The 20,660-nt window shown below is 37.9% G+C and overlaps 1 protein-coding gene across 1 annotated transcript in view; it reads right to left on the reverse strand.

Moving 5' to 3' along the window:
• Positions 1 to 15,093, reverse strand: part of LOC121632178 (speckle type BTB/POZ protein) — a 105,385-nt gene extending 90,292 nt beyond the window's left edge. Inside the window, 2 exon segments of the mRNA XM_041973415.1 lie at positions 1,348 to 1,481; positions 14,832 to 15,093. The gene's annotated coding sequence lies outside the window, so the exon portion shown is untranslated.
• Positions 15,094 to 20,660: the final 5,567 nt, after the last annotated feature.

Consider the following 20,660-nt stretch of genomic DNA (forward strand, 5'->3'; position numbering starts at 1 on the left):
CCTTTTTACAGTATTTCCATGCAGCTTTTATGATCTAGCTCTTTGGATGTTTTTGCTAGTTTTGCAACCTAATTCACATGGGAAAGTTTAATGTAGGGAGGATTGATACTCTAAGGCCCTTATACTTTCCCTAAAGAACAGATGTTTTATTTTTGTTTTTTGATCTCCTGCGTTGGCACATCCTTGGTGCCTCTGCTTCCATTTCCTCAGATAACTACCCGATATAGCCCCTTTATTTGTGATTATGTGATGAGGCTTACTAGTCACTGCTGATACGCTCAGTTGACGAAAAGATATAATTACTACAAGTCAATCAATCCTTCAGCCATCAGGATGCTTAAATCTGACTTTAGTCTGTTAATTAATTTATATGTATGATATTATAGGATATTTTTTCTTGTATTTATTATTACTTTATTGAAGTTTTTATGCATTGCTTTTTTTTTTACACTTAATTCTGGTTGTATAATCTTTCTGTCTGTTTTTAACTGCTGGTGCTGATAGACCATTGTGTTTTGTTCTGATGACTGTTGATGTGGATGTGGGTTAGCTGCAAATGAACTGCCCTGAGGGATCAATAAGTTTGTCTGAATCTAAATCTGAATTAACTTTTTGTTCTTATAAGACTTGGCTGCAGTTTTAAATGGCAATTACCACATAAAACCTTTTGGCCAATCGTTATTTATACTCCCAAGAGTTGGCATGCAGTTTGTGAGGGTTTTTTTTTTTTTTTTTTTGCTCCTCTGTAATCCCTCAGATCCTCACACCTTAATTTTCTGAAACTATCAATCTCATTTCCCATTCTGGACAATCTATGTCCTCTTACCCACAAGTGATTTTAATGCAGCTCAGCTAAAAGCACTGAAGGTGTCATTCCAGTCCAAGTAAAAACCAAAGCTGCATTAAAAATTGCACAGAAAATTAATTGCCGAAAGGCAATAATTTACTTTAGAATTAAAGAAGATGATGTATGAAACCACAATAAAAGTGTAAATTAAATTAACTTTTGATATAACAAATATTGTTCTGTTTGTCTAGTCTGACTAACAATAAAATAACTTCCTTCTACAGACTGCAAAATAAATTCAATATAAAGAAGAAGTTCTAAAGTTGTAGTAAAACATTAATTTCATATAGCCATAAATTCAGCTTGTTTTAAAACATCTCCCCACGAGTCCCCCACTACCTGGAGTCACTTTCAAATCAGTATGAACATGTTAATGTAATACAAGCTGAAACCAAACCCCTAATAACCCACCATATACTTGCAATTTCCCTGTAATGCTGCAGACCAGTACTAGCCCCACCTTACTGCTGCCCCAGATTCTCACCCCATTTGGTACTCACCTAGATCAAAGCACCTTGCACATCTGCTCTGTTTGCTTCTGCCATACTAGCCAGCTGGACCCTGTCCGTTCAGGTCTCTGTCTGTAGAAGTGTCAGTACTGCATGCCTGTCCCAAGCCCGAGCTTCTTGGCAAGCTGTTAACACAAACAGCAAAAAGAAAATACAAGATGTAGTTGTGAGAGCGTGCGTGGGTGTAAGCTACTGTCTTATCATATTCTTGCAAGAGACTCCTTGTCAAGTTGACTGCTTGTGTGTGGATCTGCTATGTGGGAGACTTGAATGCAGAATATTTTTGAGAATGTGTGTGTATGTATGCGTGTGTGTGACAAAATATTGAAAAGACACATGTTTTACAAAGACTGCAAGAAGGCTTACCCAACTAACTGGGACAGGGACCTGCATTTCATAATTACCCCCAGCTTCATACACTGACAAACACAAACTATATCAAAACAGCAACCTGGAAAACCACATGTGTAAACAGATCTATAAAACATGCCGTCTCTACCCCACAAATGAATTAATAGTGTTAATAGCAATTAGTTTAAAAGCAGGATTAATGTTTCCCTAATACTAATTGTGGTTTATCTTCATTGAGCCATTAAGATGGATAAAAATCTTTATGGATGTACACACTGCATGTAATAAAGGCCCAAAGATACCTCGATAGCTGAACAAACATCTAGCAGACTTGCAGTGGCACACAACTCCAGCGTGACTGTGTGCACTGGCAGTCTCATTAAAATCTTCCAAGTCTAATTTTCTTTCAAATACCACCCCTACCTAAATAAACATGACCGAGGACGCTTTCTCATACTTCACATGCCTATCAACCACAGGCGAACAGGATTTCACATAACAGGCTGCTTGTGTTCGACCAAAGAAAAATTACTGCAGACAGTCTGTGTTGATTGTAACAAAATGTCTCGAGCCAAACAGCAACAGTGGTGCTATTTGGACTCATAATGCAGGTAATCCATAAAGATGCCTGACATTTAAACCAGAAAAAGCAAGGTAATTTAAGTAACATTTTCATGGCAATATCATTAATACATAGCTGTATTTTAAAGTCGACATGAATGACTTAAAACTATAGTGTAAGCCACAGAATTGAGAGTCACAAGTTGCCTCAGAAGGAAAATAAATCTAGACACACTGAAACAGTAAACACAGACTCATATTAGGCTCAGAAATACTGCACACATTATGGGCCACTTTTTATAGGCTCATTTAATTCGTGGCAAGAATCTAAAGTGCTTGTGGGATTTTTACCTCCAAGAGGGAAAAGATGATCAGCATGAATGAATGAAATATCTTAAGATCTGTATATTTACACATATATACCAAGGAAATGTCAATCAGATGCAAAATACAAAGGTTGAGTCCTGAAAGAAATGTCAAAAAGGTAGCCTGGCTGTGTGGTGTGTGGATGGGGCCAGCAGCGTTTGATCAATAGTACACCTGAATATGTGCTCATTCTCTCTGACTCAACAAAGCAGATGCTGAGTCCAAACATTACAACAAAGTAGCTGCAACCTGGGTCAACAAGCACTTCTCAAAAAATTATTTAATAGCAACATATTTTTATAAAAAAAAATTAAATGTCAAACTGGATATTGACGATCCTCCTTAACTTTATTTTTTTCTTTTTCCATTCCAAGATACTTGATAAATACACATTTCTTTTTGCTGGTGGCAAGACAGCTTTCAGTTCTTACCACAAGAAAATGAGTGTTTCTTGCAATGTGATAGCAACAAGAAAATCTACCTAATTTGTAGCAACTTTTGAACTTTGGCAAAGCAACACTATTACTGTTTTGCATGTGCTGCAGTTCATAGCTGTCACGGTTATGGACTTTATGTTTATGTTTTTGGATTTCTGGTCATGTTTAGTTAGTTTTTCCTTGTGTGTTGTGATTTTCTGTTTCTGCCTCATTCACCTGGTCTGATTAGTCATCATTTCACCATTCATGCATGCCTGTTCCCTCTGGTTTAAGTATTCTGTTTTGTCCTGTTTTGGATCCTTAAAATAAATCCTTTTTCCCTGCACCGATTCTGCCTCCTGCCTGACTGCCTACAATTGGGTCCTCACCTCCTCCGACGTCCGCCATTCGTGACAATAGCGTCTTTTGAAGAAAGCCATTAGCATCCACAACTCTTTGTGACAACAAAATTATAGGTAAAACTGGTGTTTTCATACATTTTGCCATATCAGATCAAATTCTTATAGCCTTTTGAACTGTTTAAGATTTCTCTACACATGCAAGCAACCCCTTTGTTCTGCAAATTACCAACAAGGACCTTAACTTTGCTTCTTCCCTTGTTTTAAACTTGGAACCAAAAATGCCACATGTCTACATTTTACCTAATGTTCACACTTGCCTTAGGTGTGATGCTCTTGTGACCATAGGAAATGAGGTACGACCTGCACTGAGCACAACAACCCACTCAATAGTTTGAGTGAGCCCAACAGGACTTAGCTTTTATGTTTTTGTTTTGTTTTTCCTTCATTTGCCCTGCTGCAACTCCAGCAGTCTCAGGTCCTGAGGCTATAACAATAGATAGTCCAACATATCATGCCCCCAAGGCCTGACTAGTTGACCCTAGTAATGTCTAAGCTTCATAAGACAGCATGATGTATCTTAAAAAAAGTAGAAAGGGGAAACACAGCTGCTAAACAGCGAGGTAGGAGAGCTTACAAGACAGACAAGGAGAAAGGATAAAAGCTAGGTCTATGTGAAACCCGCTGATAAAACAGAGCAAAAGAAAACAAGGGATAAGGGAGTCTAACAGCAGTTTAAACAATAGCCAAGAAAAAGAGGAGCATAAAGCCGTCACTAAAGAAGCAGATGACAAATTAATCAGACAACACAGAGGGGCACAAGAAGATGGGGGTGCCCCAAAAATAAATAAAATGTAAATTTAATTCATCTTTTAAAAGAGACCAATGTGTAGAACAGAACAAAACACCAGGGGGTTACATCAAGCGCTCGACTAAATTCAAAAAGAGCTACTGAGGGAGAATAACTGACACAATTAAGAGTGTAACTGTCTTTACAGCCAATAAACCCAGTTCCACCCACACATGGCCAACAGACCTATCATAAAGAGGGATGAAGGGCTGCTAATTCCCCTGCAATTTAACAGCCACTATTAATACTATTCGAATGCAGAAGAAACATAAGACACGTGTACAGAAATCACATCTTCTCAATCTGTTCCCATCTCATTTGCATCCAAAGAGAAAATCTAGCATTTAAATGCAACCTTGCTGACATGCAACCCAAGTGCAGCCAATTTCACAACCCACGTATGCATAGAAAAAAAACAGTGTGAATCTTAAGACCAGTCACAGGTCAGTGCATATCTCTGACTCAATAAAATAAAATACAACCAAACTTAACGACCTCTCAAGCTCCTCCACATTGGCATTTTCTCCTCCATTCCCTTAATCTTTTACAGCTAACATTCACCCTACCTTTGTCTCTTTTTCTTCCCACTATACCTGCTCTGAAGCACTCCAACACTCAGTTTTTCATTCTTAATCCTTTTTTATGCCTCCATCTTTTTCTGTCTCCATCCAAACCAACAGTCATTCCAGAATGAGGGCCATTGATCTTTTTCAATAAGACCAGAGTGTGAGAGTGCCAAGGCTACAGCAGATTACTATCTGTCCCACCTCCACTCAACAGTGGATAACATGTAAACCGAGAGGATGGGCAGATGAGGGGGCATGGAGGGTTGCAAGGGTGTTAAAGAAAAAAATCTTGTATAGCAGGCAGATGCATGAGATCTTAAACCATTGAGAGCTGATGCAACACATATGAGCTTTTACATTTCAAGCCTGAGGCTACATCTGCATAGCATCAACATTCTCAAGACATAATTTAATTTGTTTTTATCATTATCAATAAACATGAGGGCAAAGTCAATTATGTGCAAAACAGTGATTCATTTCATTTAAAAAAATCATGTTTTTTATTTTCTAGTTTTAAAGATTTAAGTCTTTAAAAAAAAGCTCTTTAGAGTATTTCTTTTTTATTTATTTTTTTAATCAAAGCCCTGGGCCTTAATGGGTTTAAAAAAAAAAAAAAAAAAAAACTTCCAGCCATGCCACCACCAGAAGCTTGTCAAGAAGCACAGCAGCACAATTTTATTTGATCCATTTCCACAATGAGATTAGATAATAAAATGACATAAAGGGTTTGGATTTCATTGACTGCTATCATTTGTGCTTTGTGTGTATTCTTATTCTCTTTGTTGGACTGTAGTAACAAATCAAATTTCTCCAATGAGATAGTCAAATACTAAATGTTGCTGAGTGGTAAATAATCCTGATCTCAATTTCATTTAAGAAAATTAATTACTAATGAAATTATATCTTAAGAATTAAAAATGTACAGTATCAGTATTCCATGTCAACATGAAGAAAAAAACCTCATCTGACTAACACAAAGGCTGAGTCCCATTTTCTTTAATCTTTCAGCTAATTAAATGTGATGCAAAACATACAGTATTTGTCAAAAGATGTTCAGTTTTAACATCGCTGACGACATCTGACATTTCAATAAGCAAGTAAGATTAAAGTGGGTTGGGACTGTCCAAGGCTCAATTTTACATTTCTCGGTCTGAATAATTCAAACAATGGCAAGAATATATTTTTACTTGTGCCATCAGAAATATAATAACACTAGATTATCTGTTGTCGAGTATTTGAAAATGTGGTAATCTTTGAATATTTTATGTGTTTGTACAATAATTGGGCCCCCAAGAAGCAGTCTTGTACATTGCCTCCTCTATTTTCAGTCACACAACCATAGACTAAGTTAAAAACAGAAAGTCACCATGATGCCAACCTCTTGTTTATGAACTGCAGATTTTAAAAGCCTCAAGTTCACCATTTATTCCTTACTGTGTTGTTCTTTTAGGTGCTGCACGTACCCATATCTGAACATAATGCGGAGCACTTGGGAGCTAATTGGATAAAAAAATATTTAATTTTTTTTGGGATGAATATCTATTGGATTATTTACTGCCAATACACTAATCAGATTGGGCTAAGCAGGTCATATTGATTTGTTGAAATAAATTGTACTGATATTTTGAATGTTAAGACATTTCTGAATCAGCTTTATGTTTAATAGGGAAAAGAGGGGGAAAAAACAGAAACTAAGCATAGATCTCAATCCTGGCTTAACATTTAAATCAGTTTTTACTAACTGCTATTAAACAAGACATAAATCTACTTAAGAAAAGCTAAATGTGGCACCAACAAAGCTGGAAAGTTAATGTTAGCATGACTGGGCTAATTAAACTCTGATTGTTTTCAGTTGGACATACATATCTATATATAAGTAATATGTATATAATAATTTCATATATGTCAATCAGTCGCTCCACAAATCCCAAAATGACCATGTGAGCACAGCTAACACTTGTCATGTTCAGTGACATTTTTGACCATACAGTTAAATTTGTTTTCAGGACGACTGCATTTCAGAAGCTTAAACATTACTGATGTTAAAGGTATCTTGTATTGTTCACCAATAACATACCAGCATCTGAGATCTCTAATAATAAAAGTAAGACTTCATCTGGGACAAGTAATTATTAGCAAATATGAAAATGTGTGATATATATATTTAAAACTTTTATAGGAGCTTGACATCTAGAAGCAATGTGTGAACATGTATATGACAAAGCACTAACACACAAGGGTGGAAAAGCCAGAGCTGTGACCTTGCAGCCGAGAGTGGTTTTTAACGAGCCGCCTCACTACCCTGTCGTGCAGTGGCAATAATCCATACACACATTGTGTATCCAAGGCCAAGCGGCTCTGGGGAAAGCCCATGAGAGAAAGAGCTGGGTTTGCAAAGGAAAGTGTGAGGTGGGGATTTTGAAAAGAAAAGAAAAGAAAAGAAAAGAAAAGAAAAGAAAAGAAAAGAAAAGAAAAAAGAAAAGAAAAGAAAAGAAAAGGAAATATTTGCTGGTGTGCTGCAGAGAAAAATCTGTGATCTCAACCCAGGTCTTCGAAAGCAATATGCAAGCATGTTCAATCCAAGGACATGGGACCACCACGTTGGTTCTAACAGCTACATCCAACGACTGAGCATGATATGGCTAATCTCTATGCAGTGAGGAGAATATACATGTGGGAGTTTTGTCAGGCATAATAAACTCTCCTTGCCTTGTCACAACACTGTTGAGAAGGAAGGTTAAACTTAGAGCTGTCTGTAAAGCTGTCCCTCTGCAGCAGTCGCACTTTGACAGGGGATGAGCACAGAGGGGCTTCTGTTGGGCCTCTGGGCCACACAGAAACTAGAAGGAGGAGGCAGTGGTGCGGCTCAGCCAGGCGCTAAAGACTTTGACACTAACATAATCACTGATAATTGATTTGGCTGGTGAGGAAGGTTTAACATTAAAGGATAAAAACGGCAGCAGTGGTGGCAGCAAAGCACCATGGATTAATGTGAGCTGATGGGACTGACACTACCTGTCACACACCATCTAATCACAGAACACAAGATTCTGAAGACATACACATATCATCAAATCACTATCAGCCCAAGAACCGCTCAGCAACCTCAAAGGGGCTTTGATCAGCACCGGCCAAGGAAAGCGAGGGAGCACTGAAGCCAAGGGCAGCAGAGGGAGGAGACGGAGGAGAACGGAAAAACAGACAAAAAAGACAGCGTCCTTCGTTACTGCAGTACAAAAGCCCTGAAATGGACAGGGCTGAAAGAAAATGCAAAAAAAATTAAAAGAAATGAGCACAACTTTATGCAATGTAAAGTGATTACAATAATCAAAGAAGAACAGCAGTCAGTTGATATCAGAGTTACAATTTAGGGAAGAATTTACTATTACATTAAATAATCTGTTGATTATTAACTTCCAAACACTAGGACAGACACACAAATTAAATACTATTCTCATTTTTCAGAGCTAATAATCATACTTTAATCTTTCACCTGTGATTTGAGCAGACCCCTGTTTCTTCAAGTGGCCAAACATTTTCTAGTCACCCCCACTGCTTTGTTATTAACGTATAATGGAGACACATGAGGTAAGTCTAGTAGTGGTGACTGGGGTGGGCCTATTTGCTGAGTGAACTGATGAAGACAGAGGGCTCCCTGTAGCTGTACAGTCAGAACACTGATAAATTGACCAGCCTCCACCTTTTCCCCAACTCCAGGAAGGATGTGCGTATGAGGATCAGTATGGACGCCAGCTAGACTGGAACTGACAACATTAAGTGGCCATCCAAACGCAAGAAGGCCAAGAGCACAGAACTGTAGGAAGGTCTCTATTATGTCGGCAACTAGTACCACAAAGGAGCTGGTCTGACTATTGTCTTCCACAACAGCACAAGAGGACTCACTTTACCAGATTAAAGGGTTAGGAGTACAAAAGCATAAGACACACAGACAAATACACATTTCCAGCAAAGGTTGGAGGAAGTATACACATCAAATCAGATTGAAAAATGTCTTGTGAAAGATTAGATATTTTATGTATATTTAACATACGCACAGGTACTCCTTCAGAGGTAGACTGCAAGTGTCAGATGGCTTACAGAGAAGTAAGGGCAGAAAAGGTTAGGCTGCAAGATAGAAATGGCAAATAAGGACCAAAAAAGCCGCAGGCTGAGGACAGCAGTGTTAGAAGAGGAGGACTGAGATGATGAGCAAGTGAGAAAATGTAAATTAAAATCTGCTGAACAAAGAAAAAAGAGAGCAGATGAGAGAAATGTGAGAGATTACTTTAAGAGCTGTTGGAAGATAATCTGAAGACGACAATAAAAAAGTGTGAGTATGGCAGCCAACTGCAGAAGGAAACAGCAATACTAGAGACATGATATGCATGCATAATGTGGCCTTTCCCTTTTAAAATGGGGTGCATGCTTTCTCACTGTATGTCCTTCAACATGAAGTGCAGACAGCTCTACACATCACAGTGCAATATGTTACAGGAGAAAATAAATGACGATGCCACAAAAGAAGAAAAGATGAGGAGAGATAGGAATATAGATACAGAAGTATAATAAAAGCATAGAAATATTCCCCAGAAAGGAAACCCACAGCATCTGTTTGTTACAAGTCAGGACCACCGGGAGGAAGAGGATGGGGATTGCAGGCAGTAGGCAGGCAGCTCCTCTTCGAAGACATGAGCACTGTGCCTGCTCTCCACTGGCAGCTGGAGGCTAAACATAAGCTCTGGCAGCAGCCTCAAGGGAACGAGGAAAGGCCTTGGGAACGGGTCATTCAAAATTATGAACCAAAACAAAACACAGGGATGCACATCTGCATCATTAGCAGAGGAGCACAGAGTCTCCTGATGTCTACCCATAGATCCCTCTGAAATGTGGCCACTACAGTCCCTGTGCACACAATCATCCTCTGCACAATCACCACAGAGCAATGTCAGCCTCTTCTTTATGAATATTCATCTGCCTCATTAACACTCAAGTGGTGAAACAAAACATATTGCAAGAGGCTCCCATTAATTGGAAAGAGAATGAGAGTTAAAGGAGAGAGAAAAAAGCCGAAGAAGAGATGAGACACGTGGTGGCTACAGAGGAAGCAAAGGGGCGCAGGCAGCAAGTGGCAATGCCTTCATTTTTTTTTCCAGCAAACTTTTTTTTTTATCTCAATAGTAGAGTACAGGTGAAAAAAAATTCCAACATTGTTCCCAAGGCTGAAACCTCTCTGTTGCCTTTACTTATAAACATAGGGTACTTTGAAAGAAGCATCAGCAGCAGGGACAGCACAGCAGGAACACAGGCTGGGAATTACAGACCATTTTTCCCTGTGAATTCTGCAAGAAAAGCTTTCAAACAGCTGGTATTTCTCCACTAATGTCTGGCTGTTCACAGTAACTGTTAAACTGTAGGGGATATGTGTGAATACACCTCAACTCAAACTGCAGCTGAACAGACATTCATTCAGCCCCCATCATTGTTCAGCAACAAAACACACTTAGACGCACAAAGCTGGGCTGTCTCAGACACAGACACACAGTCTGTCAATCCATTCAGTCAGTCTCTGAGCCACTTGCCAACAGACACACGTGCAAACAGAGACTACCGCACAAAGAGGGGGGATTATTTTCTGGTTATGTTGTAATGCTTGTGAATCTCTTCACAGGAACTGCCAACAGGGGAAATCTTTCATCCTACAGCTGTGCTCTCAGAGGGATTCTGCAAACTGTAACAATGGAGGAAACTATTTTCCTGACTTTTTTCCACTGTGGCTTTGGAGACAGAATTGTCTGGGGGCTCTGTCAGTAGCAGAGGGCAGAAAGTCAGGTACTGCCAAAAAATTCTGCCCCACCAGAGTCAACCCAGTCCTTTAAGGGGCAGTGACCAAATCTGTGGCACCATAATTGGACCAGGTCTCCCTGGCAATCAATATTGTTGCTTACATGAGGGGGCCTCACCAAAGCCTTTTCATATTCCACTTTCTATACGCAATTTCTGCCAAGAAAAAAAAAAAAGAAAAAAAAAACTCAATTTCAGAACAGTATGAGCTATTGATTTCACGGCCACGATTCTTACTCTTCCTCTGCCTCCTCCTGTCTGCTCTCTTTTCCAGTTCCTACTCTTGACATGTAATTCCTTTTCCACCTCTCTGCTTGGGAAAACATAAGAGTTTTCTGTTAGAGGTAAAGGCATGAAAAAAATTCTTCGGCATTAAATTTATAATTCCATATTAATTAAGCCGCAATGTATTTTTAAAGAAAAAACTTAAAACATATTAATAATTAATGCCACATTTCTTTTAAACAAATATGTGGTTCAACAAGAAGCATCTTATACTAGTTGGGGACTTGGTCAACACAAGAAAGAAAAAAATTGTTGAACAGTTAATTTATTCTGAATTACTTTGTATCAGTTCGGCGTATTGTTACGCATGGTACGAATGCACATCTTCACAGTGAAAGCCCTGTCCAAAACACTGCGGTTTATAATTTAGATGGGATTTAAATTCCATACGGCAGGACATGTTTAGTTTGCAGTAACAATGTAATGTAACTGTACATGACAATTGCACTCCTAAAAAAAAACAACTCTGATGCTGCTAATGCTACAGAATCACCTGGTTCTGTATTTTGCACTGTAGGTTTCCATGCGTATGTATAGGATTCATGTGTATAGGAATGTCTATATTCATAGACAAACTATTATCTATTGTATTTTTAGCACACTGTTTTTTAAATTATTCTCTGTATTTTTGCAACATGGGGCGGAGAGAAACATCTTTTTCGGTTCCTGTGTATGTACTCACATACTGGAGAAACTGACATTAAAAGCTTGAATCTTGAATGTAGTAACTTTAATGCCTTGTTTGCCCATACAGTGGTGTGAAAAGGTGTTTGTCCCCTTCCGGATTTCTTTTTTTTTGGGGGGGATGTTTGTCACATTTAAATGTTTCAGATCATCAAACAAATTTAAATAATAGTTAATGACAACACAAGTAAACACAAAATGCAGTTTTTTTTTTTTTTTAATAAAGGTTTTTATTCTTAAGGGAGGGAAAAAATCCAAACCTACATGACCCTGTGTGAAAAAGTGATTCCCCCACGTGTTGGGGTTCGGGTAAAACATAACTTAACTGTGGTTTATCACACCTGAGTTCAATTTCTCTAGCTACACCAAGGCCTGATTCCTTCCACACCTCTTCTCAATCAAAACACATATTGTAACTATGACAATTAAGTTAGCTTTAGTAATCACACCTTTGTTATTATGACCATGTTCTGTATACAGTATATTTTGTTTAAAAGTAAGGTTTACTTCTAGCTTTAATGACCAAAAACAATTATTCTTTCAGTTTTCATTATGTGAAACTTTTAAAGCTTAATGTACAAAATGACAGATTTTACATTTGAATGTCATTATTTTAGTTGCTTTTTATTATATGTATTATTTTCTGTTTAATGAATGGAAGAGCATGTAGACGTACTATCATCCCACACTGATTGCTGACTCCTGAATCAGCTCCATAATCAAAATCATATTGTGGCAGAATTTGTGATATATAGAATTCTAATCCACTGAATCTATACGATATCCCATCCTCATCAAATTGTAATTTACACCCTGATTGTGTTGTTGGTGTTTTTGAAAAATGTTAAAAGATGTACATTTAACAGCTTCCCATCATTTTAAAGGCGATAGCTACAACTTTAACTCCTCCCTACCAGGAGAAGTCGCACTCACACTCGTTCACTATCCCTCCAACCTTAGATTCTACCATAGATATATACACTAGATGTTGCATTCGGGCTTGTCAGGCACGTCAACATGGCCACCATCTTGGGCCGGGTTTTCAGTGTGTCTTTTCAGTGTGTGTGTGAATCCAAAATGCCAGATTTTTGTGCTGCATACGGATGTTCCTGTGAAAGAAACACCAAAACCAAGAGGGATAACATTTCACAAGTAAGAAGTGGTTTTATATAATTTAACTGTTATGAACTTGTTGAATTTGATGTATTTCTTAAGCTATGTTGCATTAAGGCCCAAGACTCGTTCCCCTCACCCATCTTATCTACATGTTTTACGACCCCCAGGAAGTTCCTGTTCACCACCAGATGGACAATTGTTGACCTAACACTGGGTTCTCAGCCTACACAAACTTTGCATTTAGAGGACATTTTATTTGCAATCAGACCAGAAAACTCGAACTCATCAACTTCAAAAGCAGAAACATTCTTAAGCTGATTAAATCCGTAAGTGTCAGCCGTACCAGGGAACATCTCAACCCTTTTGTTGACTAACGACACTTAACGCCATCGTCCCCAGACATTCACACATGTAAATCACCCAACCTGGACTCTCTTCCCCCATTCAGGACTCAGAGAACATTCCTCCCCACATCTGTACTTTGTTAAGAAGTGTCAGAGAAAATAACCTTTCTCTTGCAGGACTGTTTTGAACAAAGTTCTTAAAATTGCCTTAAATGTCTGATTTTTGTAATAATGAAGGGCTGTCTTCTGCCAGGTACCAGACGACCTCAGGGACCTTGTCACCGTGATGCCGTACCGAACCCCGCTCGTAGGCCCTACCACCTGCTCCAAGTAAGACCGAACCGAGCCTCCAACTGCATCTAGCTGGTGTCTTTGAAATGCTGAATTTTATTCTTTTCACTCCAAAGCTCATTTAGTTATTCCTTTCATTCAATTGACGATTCTGAATTGCTTTACCAAATTCCCGGTTACTCCGTTAGGTTCCGACCAAAATTAACTAAATGCTGCTCATTAGTTAGTTAAGTTTCCCATATTCCAAGCTGCGTAAGATCCAGATATTATTTTCTTTATAATCTCTGATTTAATTTGATTTCAATCTTCACCCTTGTTTATTTCATTTTCCTGCTTCATTTCCACTGTCTTTTAAGCTTGTTCACCCTCCCAGCGCAACAGAAAGCCAGCAGAGTCTCTAAAGCGATATTGATAATTTCAATATTTCTGACATGGATTTCTCTTTGCTGTTAATTGATTATTAGTGTAATAAATGGTTTACATTATTGAAATTTAGAAGCGTTTCCGTGGTTATCTTTGGATGGAATCAAGGTCCCTTCAGACGTTGAATTCGCAACTTAAGATATGAGAATTAGACTGGATTAAAATCAATAATTTTATTAAAATCCCACTCACGGTATTCTCTTCTGGACCGTGGATTACTTAATCAGCTATACAGAAGAGTGGTGCCCTACTTCGAGGAAAATCACAATTATAAGGTTTCTTTAATTTTGATATTAATTTCTACCATCAAGGTTTTACATTAATATCGAGGCATTACGCTACAGCTAACATAAATGAAACCGGTTAGATCAGGACAAGAAAATGAAAAAATGTTTTTGTTAGTAAGACGATGATTACAGCAAGATCATTTAAGTGGCATTTGGCAATCAGCCACTTCATATAATTGTACTAAGTAGGTCATGTAATTTCAACATTATCTATTAAATCAGTTTCATGGCGCTAACATTAACTTTAACAGCCGAACTGTAGCTACAGAATAATTGTGAACTGAGCAATGTTCAGATGGATTTGTTTTTTATGTTTCCAAAAGATGGGTAGCAGCACTCAGGAGGAAAGACTTGGTACCGAAGGACTGTTCAGTCGTCTGCAGCCGTCATTTCAAGCCAGAGGACTTTGACAGGACTGGACAGTCCACAGGTTTAAAGGAAGGAGTGATACCATCCATTTTAAATTTTCCTGACCATCTTTGCAAAGTTGGTGTCATGACAATTTCTTGTGTAATCATAATAATTCACTAATACAATGGAGTCCCCTCTAAATGATTATAAAATACACTGTTAGAAATGGTTCCTTTTGAATGAACCCTTCAGTACTTACTCTTACAAATTTCTCTGGTCTTGAAAGTACCAGTACAGTACCAGTTGACCGTTAATGAGCATCAAAAATGTTACAGTATGGCTGACCATTAATTAGCAATAACACTAGCAAAACGTATTACTTACCTGTCGAGAAGGAAAGTGGCTTTTAAGTGTGTTTTCTTCCATCAGTCGGCACCAACACTCAAATGCTTGACCGATGTTCACCCTCGTTCTGCTTCGTTTTTGGTCCGCTTTAATTTGAGAAATGTAACGGGTAGATGCCATTTGTAGACAGTGCTATCGATCTGGCAACTCTGGAGCGCTGCCTCACCAGACATCAACCTACTAATGCTATTGGCTTAGAATCCTTCAGTGTAGGTGTTGGCATTGCAGCCAAATGTAAATATTTATAAATTTTGGACCCGTCAAAATTTATAAAACAATTATTTATATCCTATGATATATTTTTTTTTCATTCAAATGAATACTTTTATTCTGCACCCCTCTAGGCGTTCTTTTGATGTATTTTTTTTTTTATTATTTATTTTTTTGATGAAAAAGTTGTAGCTATCACCTTTAATAACCAGTGTTGACTAAATGTGTGTGTGTTTTCATTTGAATGCGTTCAGAACCTTTCTGATCAGTTTGAAAAAAGAAAAGCTTTGTCAACTATTTTTCTCCAAAGATCTGACACACAGTGTAGTCTCCCTCCGAAACCCACTTTCTAATGTACTCAAGATATATTTTAGAAGAGAAATAAATAAAAGACAGCCAATTTGGTAAGGCTGGGAGATAAAAGGATCTTAAAGTTGGATTGAAACTAAATAAATGTACATTAGCAGAGAACATGACTTGTCCCTCAACGCTAACCAAATGTCACAACAGCCAGTATGTCTGGCCATCACATAGACACAAACAACCATTTATTACTGGAAAAACACTGAGCTGCCAGCAAGGAAGAGGACTTATTGCAAGTGGGGGGAGAATGAGTGGAGCCCACAGGAAATATAAAAGCAGGGTTGAGATTGACTAAGAGTGACCACGCATTATTTTACAAACTGTTTGGATGATTACTTTTTAGGTTTTTAATATTCAAAATACCAATATATTCTTGTATCGTAGAGCAACAGTATGTGCAGCGCATCTATACAGTCTTATTTTTATGTAAATGCAAACATCAATACATATGAAATAGCTAAAAGTTGTGTATTTATATATGCACATGTGCCTAGGTTGTCACTGCAAATGTGAACTGGTTCTCCATTGAACAACCCTGGTTGAATAATGGTTGAAATGAAAAAAAATTAAAAAAATAAAATTACAGGACTATTAAATTATTTTATAAATTCTGTATCAGTGTCAATATCAAGATTAATTAATGCAGAAAACAATATATTATTTGCCTCTTCGTCTCGCTATCTACAGTACAGTTACATGTACAGTTGAGTTGAGCTATGACACTGTCAGCGCAACACATTATGTTGCTTTACAGTTTTACTGTGGGCGAGCACTGTAGTCTAAATCAGTGCTGAGATATTGTCTTTAAGTCACTTGGGTGATGATTTTGTCAGAAAATGTGCAAAAAAAGTGTCTCAAAATGCTTTGAGGGACATGTATTCTCAATGGGGGCGTTTAGCAATCAAAGGAAGAAGTAAAATACATGAATGGCTGTGTCAGCTAACACTTTTTATGTTTTTCAAAAGATGCAAAAAGATGGAACCTTGATCACATAGATGCAGGAGTGGTTTGATTCCCACCCACATTATCTGGGTCTGTCTAGTTTTGACAGTTTTGATTTCATTTAATTCTGATTAGACTAACATGTTTATATGCATTTTAAAGTCATCTCTGGTCTGATTAATGCACTTGTTTTTTCTTTTGTCAAGTGTCAAGTAAACTAACTGAAAGTTTCACACAACTGTCAGAAATAAAGTAGGAATTAATGGATTAGCAACTGATTTACACCCAAACATACATGCATCAAAATTAGATATTAAAAACAAATATAACAAGTCATAGTAACAGTGAGAATTTAAGAGAAAGACCTGGCACCTTAATTAAACAAAGATATCTCAAAACAAAGATAACACACCTTTTTATACAGACTAAACCTCTCTTTGCTTAACATTATTCCCACCAAAAGTTATGCTCTTCTAAAAAACAATAAATTAGATACTCTTTCAGCCATAAAAAAGTAGTTGGACCTATCAAACTATTAGAATGAGTCAGCATTTCCAGGATTAAATGCCAAATAAAATCAGCAAAAACTTAGTTGACTTTTAAGCAGTGACCCTTTTAAATGCAGACGTTAATTCAGAATCCATTGGCTTGCCTGGGTCATGAGATTTTTTGAGGAGCCTGGTAGAGACTGGGGACCTGGCCAGTTCAAATCACAGGTCTAAAGTCAGCATGCATGATTTAAATACATGTAAATGGCAGATGGCAAGAGACTGAAGCGGTAATGTAGGAGAAGCGGGGAATGAGGCTGCGCATTAAAGTGAGGAATGGCTTGGCTTATCTTTAAGATTACTTTTCCTCTTAAAACATTCACTTCATCTGTGTCCCTCCTGTTCCCTACTTGTTATTGGAAAATAGCTCCGTTTAAGAGCAGTGGAAAACCATTCGATGCTGGCTGTGTCTGCATCAGTCACACACTGACACAAGCATACACACAAAATACATTTCATCCTCCATATCCAAAACAGCCAATAGCACTGGAAGGCATTTGCGACCCCAATCCATATTTCAATTTCCCTCCTCTCATGCAAACTAATTCAATACTTGTTGCCGTTCCTCACAAGCGATAAGCCATATGAGAAATGAGCCTGCTCTCATGTTGCGTATATAAAAGGCCCAATCAAAGACATTTTTGAGTGGCGCTTCTGTCTATATCAATTATGTCGTAGCAGGCCAGCACACGGGCAGATTCTTGGAAGCACAGTGTCTGAGGACATACAATCTGTGTAATATTTTGCACCAAAGCAGATTTTTTAGTACATTTTTCAGAATGCATTCACACTCAATTAGCCACATTTAAAAAAACTAATACTTTACATCACACACCGTCTGTGCATATATGAATAGATTAACTCCTTGTGTTTTTCCAAACAAATCATTAACAGCACTGAATAGATCAGCTGAATAAGTAGCAGAGTTGAATAAATAGCTCTCAGATTTTCCAATAACAAAGATCCATTTAGATGAAAGTCTCTCACAAAGTCAGACACAGAAATGCCAAAGCTGTTAACTATGATGCCATAGGCAAACAATTTTTTAATTTGATCCAACAATGCAGCTCAGAGGTAAATGGTCACAGTATGAGCTCAAAATTAAGAGAAATTTATGAACATTCTTTTAATCGGGCTCATTAGTGGGGAGAAAAGCACCATTTCATTAGTTTTTGATGAATTTTTATTGAATGAACTTTTGTATTGCTTTCATTATTGCTAACTTTTTATTTTTATTTTTTTCTTTTGCTTCACTAACTAGTATTTGATGTTCTACCGTTTTAAACAGACCCCCACAGACCAGACCTACAAGGTCAACCACAAATCAATTCCTCAAAAGAACAGATCCAATAAGAATGACAGCAGGCATGTAGAATACATAACCAGGAGTCAGACTGAGAAATGGTGCAGTATTAGAACATCTTTGGAAAAACAGCCAATGATAATTTGTTTAAATAATTTTAATGTGTGCTACACAAATCAACCAAATGATGCTATGATGGATTGCATCACTGCAGCCCTAAACATTTTGATTAATCTCACCACAGTTGACGATAATCCGCATGTGTGTTTGATACCAGTGTGTTGGAAAGTATGCTATTGATGTTCAGGGTCACTATTCTTCATTTCATGCTCCAAGTTAGGTTGTTTCATCAACAACACTGCAACATGTGTATACAGAAGTTACACTGCAGGAAATGCAATGTTAAGTATGGCAAATTAGCTTGAATACATCATGGAACAACTTTTTTTATGCATAATATGAATAGCGGGCTACACAAAGGTGGAGCGCCTAGTATTGTCACCTTACAAAAAGGTTGGGTTAGGGTTAGGGTTGGAGCACATATCTGTTTCTCTAAGTTAGTCATGTCATGGACAGGAAACTTACCTGCCTCTCAAACATAAATACCTTCATAATACAGAGTCTTGGATATACATATTAAGCCTGTTTTTGGCTAAATTGTGTTTCAAGGAGATTGCTCTTTTGAAGCAGTATCATCTAGGCCGTGGAACGCTCTTCCTCCTTCCCTTCGCAAAAACACAGTTATTAAAAAGCAGCGACAGTCTTTGCTTTGTAAAGCAGGCTTTGAATAAGCCAGTGGGTTTTATTACTGTTTTATTGTGTCATTGTGTTTTTTGTTTTTAACTTGTGTTTTAAATATATTTTTTCTGTATCTCATAGAGCCCGACCAATTGAGCGGCCAGCCAATTAAATCGGTTGATTATAGCCCTTTTCAAAACAATCATAATTGGCCAGAGTTTTGCTGATTGAAAACATATTCGTAATTTCTCATAAAAACGTAAATGTTGTCAAGTGTCGGAGTTGTGCAAAATGATGTTGTTGTGCCGTTTGTTCACTAGATGGATCTCGGACTCCATTCAATCATCAGTCTTCACCGCTGTGACTACTGCAGTTGCTACAGCCAGGCGACACTACAGGGGTGGGCATTGCGGTGCTTGATGACAGGAATGTTTATAACGATGTTGTGAAATTAAGAATGACTCAATAATTCTCCAGTTTTAGTTAACTCTGCTATGTGTCACAATAGTGACCCGTGCTTCGTTGCATCTGTCAGGCTTTTCATTTACATTGCATTGCTAAAGTTGTGCTAACCTAGCTTAAGTTACTCATTGACTGTTTATGTAAGCAGTAACATTGCTGTGGTTATGCCAAATTAGCACAGCATTAGCTAACAGTTTAAAAGCCAGTAAGTAACTGCAGAAATAACGTTAAGTGTATAAAATATTTGAGAGTACAGAACGAGCGTTCATCCCTTCATCATCTGCGTATTGAAACGTATTTAAGTAGGAGCGATGTGAACGCAGAGAGGAGGTGAAAAAGTTAAAATGATGAACATTAATCTCTGTCTTCAGCAACTGTCATCATGTCATGTAATTCTTAGTTTTACATTGTCAGAAAACAGTAGAATGTGACTTAGGCTGTAAGAGCAACACACTGTGTTATTGTAAAGTGAGTGCCAGACAATTTGTGACTATTATATGTTTACGCTCTGGCTGGGGCCTTTCTCTAATGCCCTGGGGGGTCCGGGGTAGTCTTAGTGGTGGTGTGGCTTGGGTTCGTGCTCTGGGATTGTCGCTGATCGCCCAGGTCTCTGGGTTGCCCTAGTCTGCCTCTGGTCTCCGTGGAGGTGTGGTCATATTTGCCTGATCACACTCATCTCTGCTCAATCCTGACTCCTCATACTCTGCATGCTGACACAGTCACCGAGTTGTCCAGTGGATTTATACACAAGCTATTTTTGTTTAGGGTTTTTATCTATCTATCTATCGATCTATCTATCTATTTATTTATTTTATGGGTATGTCTTTGGTACTTTGGTTGTTGTTGTGATACATCTTCTTGTTGTTGTCTTGGTTATTTTTTCTGAGCTCCTAATGACTGTCAGCTTAGTTTACCAGCTGTAAGAAATTCTCTGTTGTGTTTCTGTACAGGTGTAGAAGTGTCTGGTGTTAAGCTGAATTGAAGCGTTGTTGCTTCTATCCACTGTATCTTTGTCTCTACTTCCTGTTTTTCACTTTCCTTATTACTTCTCTCCATTATTGTCCTTTTCTTTCTTTCTTTCTTATTTTTTCTGTCCCCTCCGTCAGATTCAGACAGATTCCATAATACTGAAAAAAATAAGATATAACAATATATTTATACAAATAAAGAAAAAAAATAGATTATCAAGAGGAGCCTTATACCCATAAAGCTCCTCTTGGCAGAACAAATTTGTTCCGCATA

Source organism: Melanotaenia boesemani, chromosome 2 (genome assembly GCF_017639745.1).
Source record: "Melanotaenia boesemani isolate fMelBoe1 chromosome 2, fMelBoe1.pri, whole genome shotgun sequence".
In the NCBI taxonomy this organism is placed as follows: Eukaryota; Metazoa; Chordata; class Actinopteri; order Atheriniformes; family Melanotaeniidae; genus Melanotaenia; species Melanotaenia boesemani.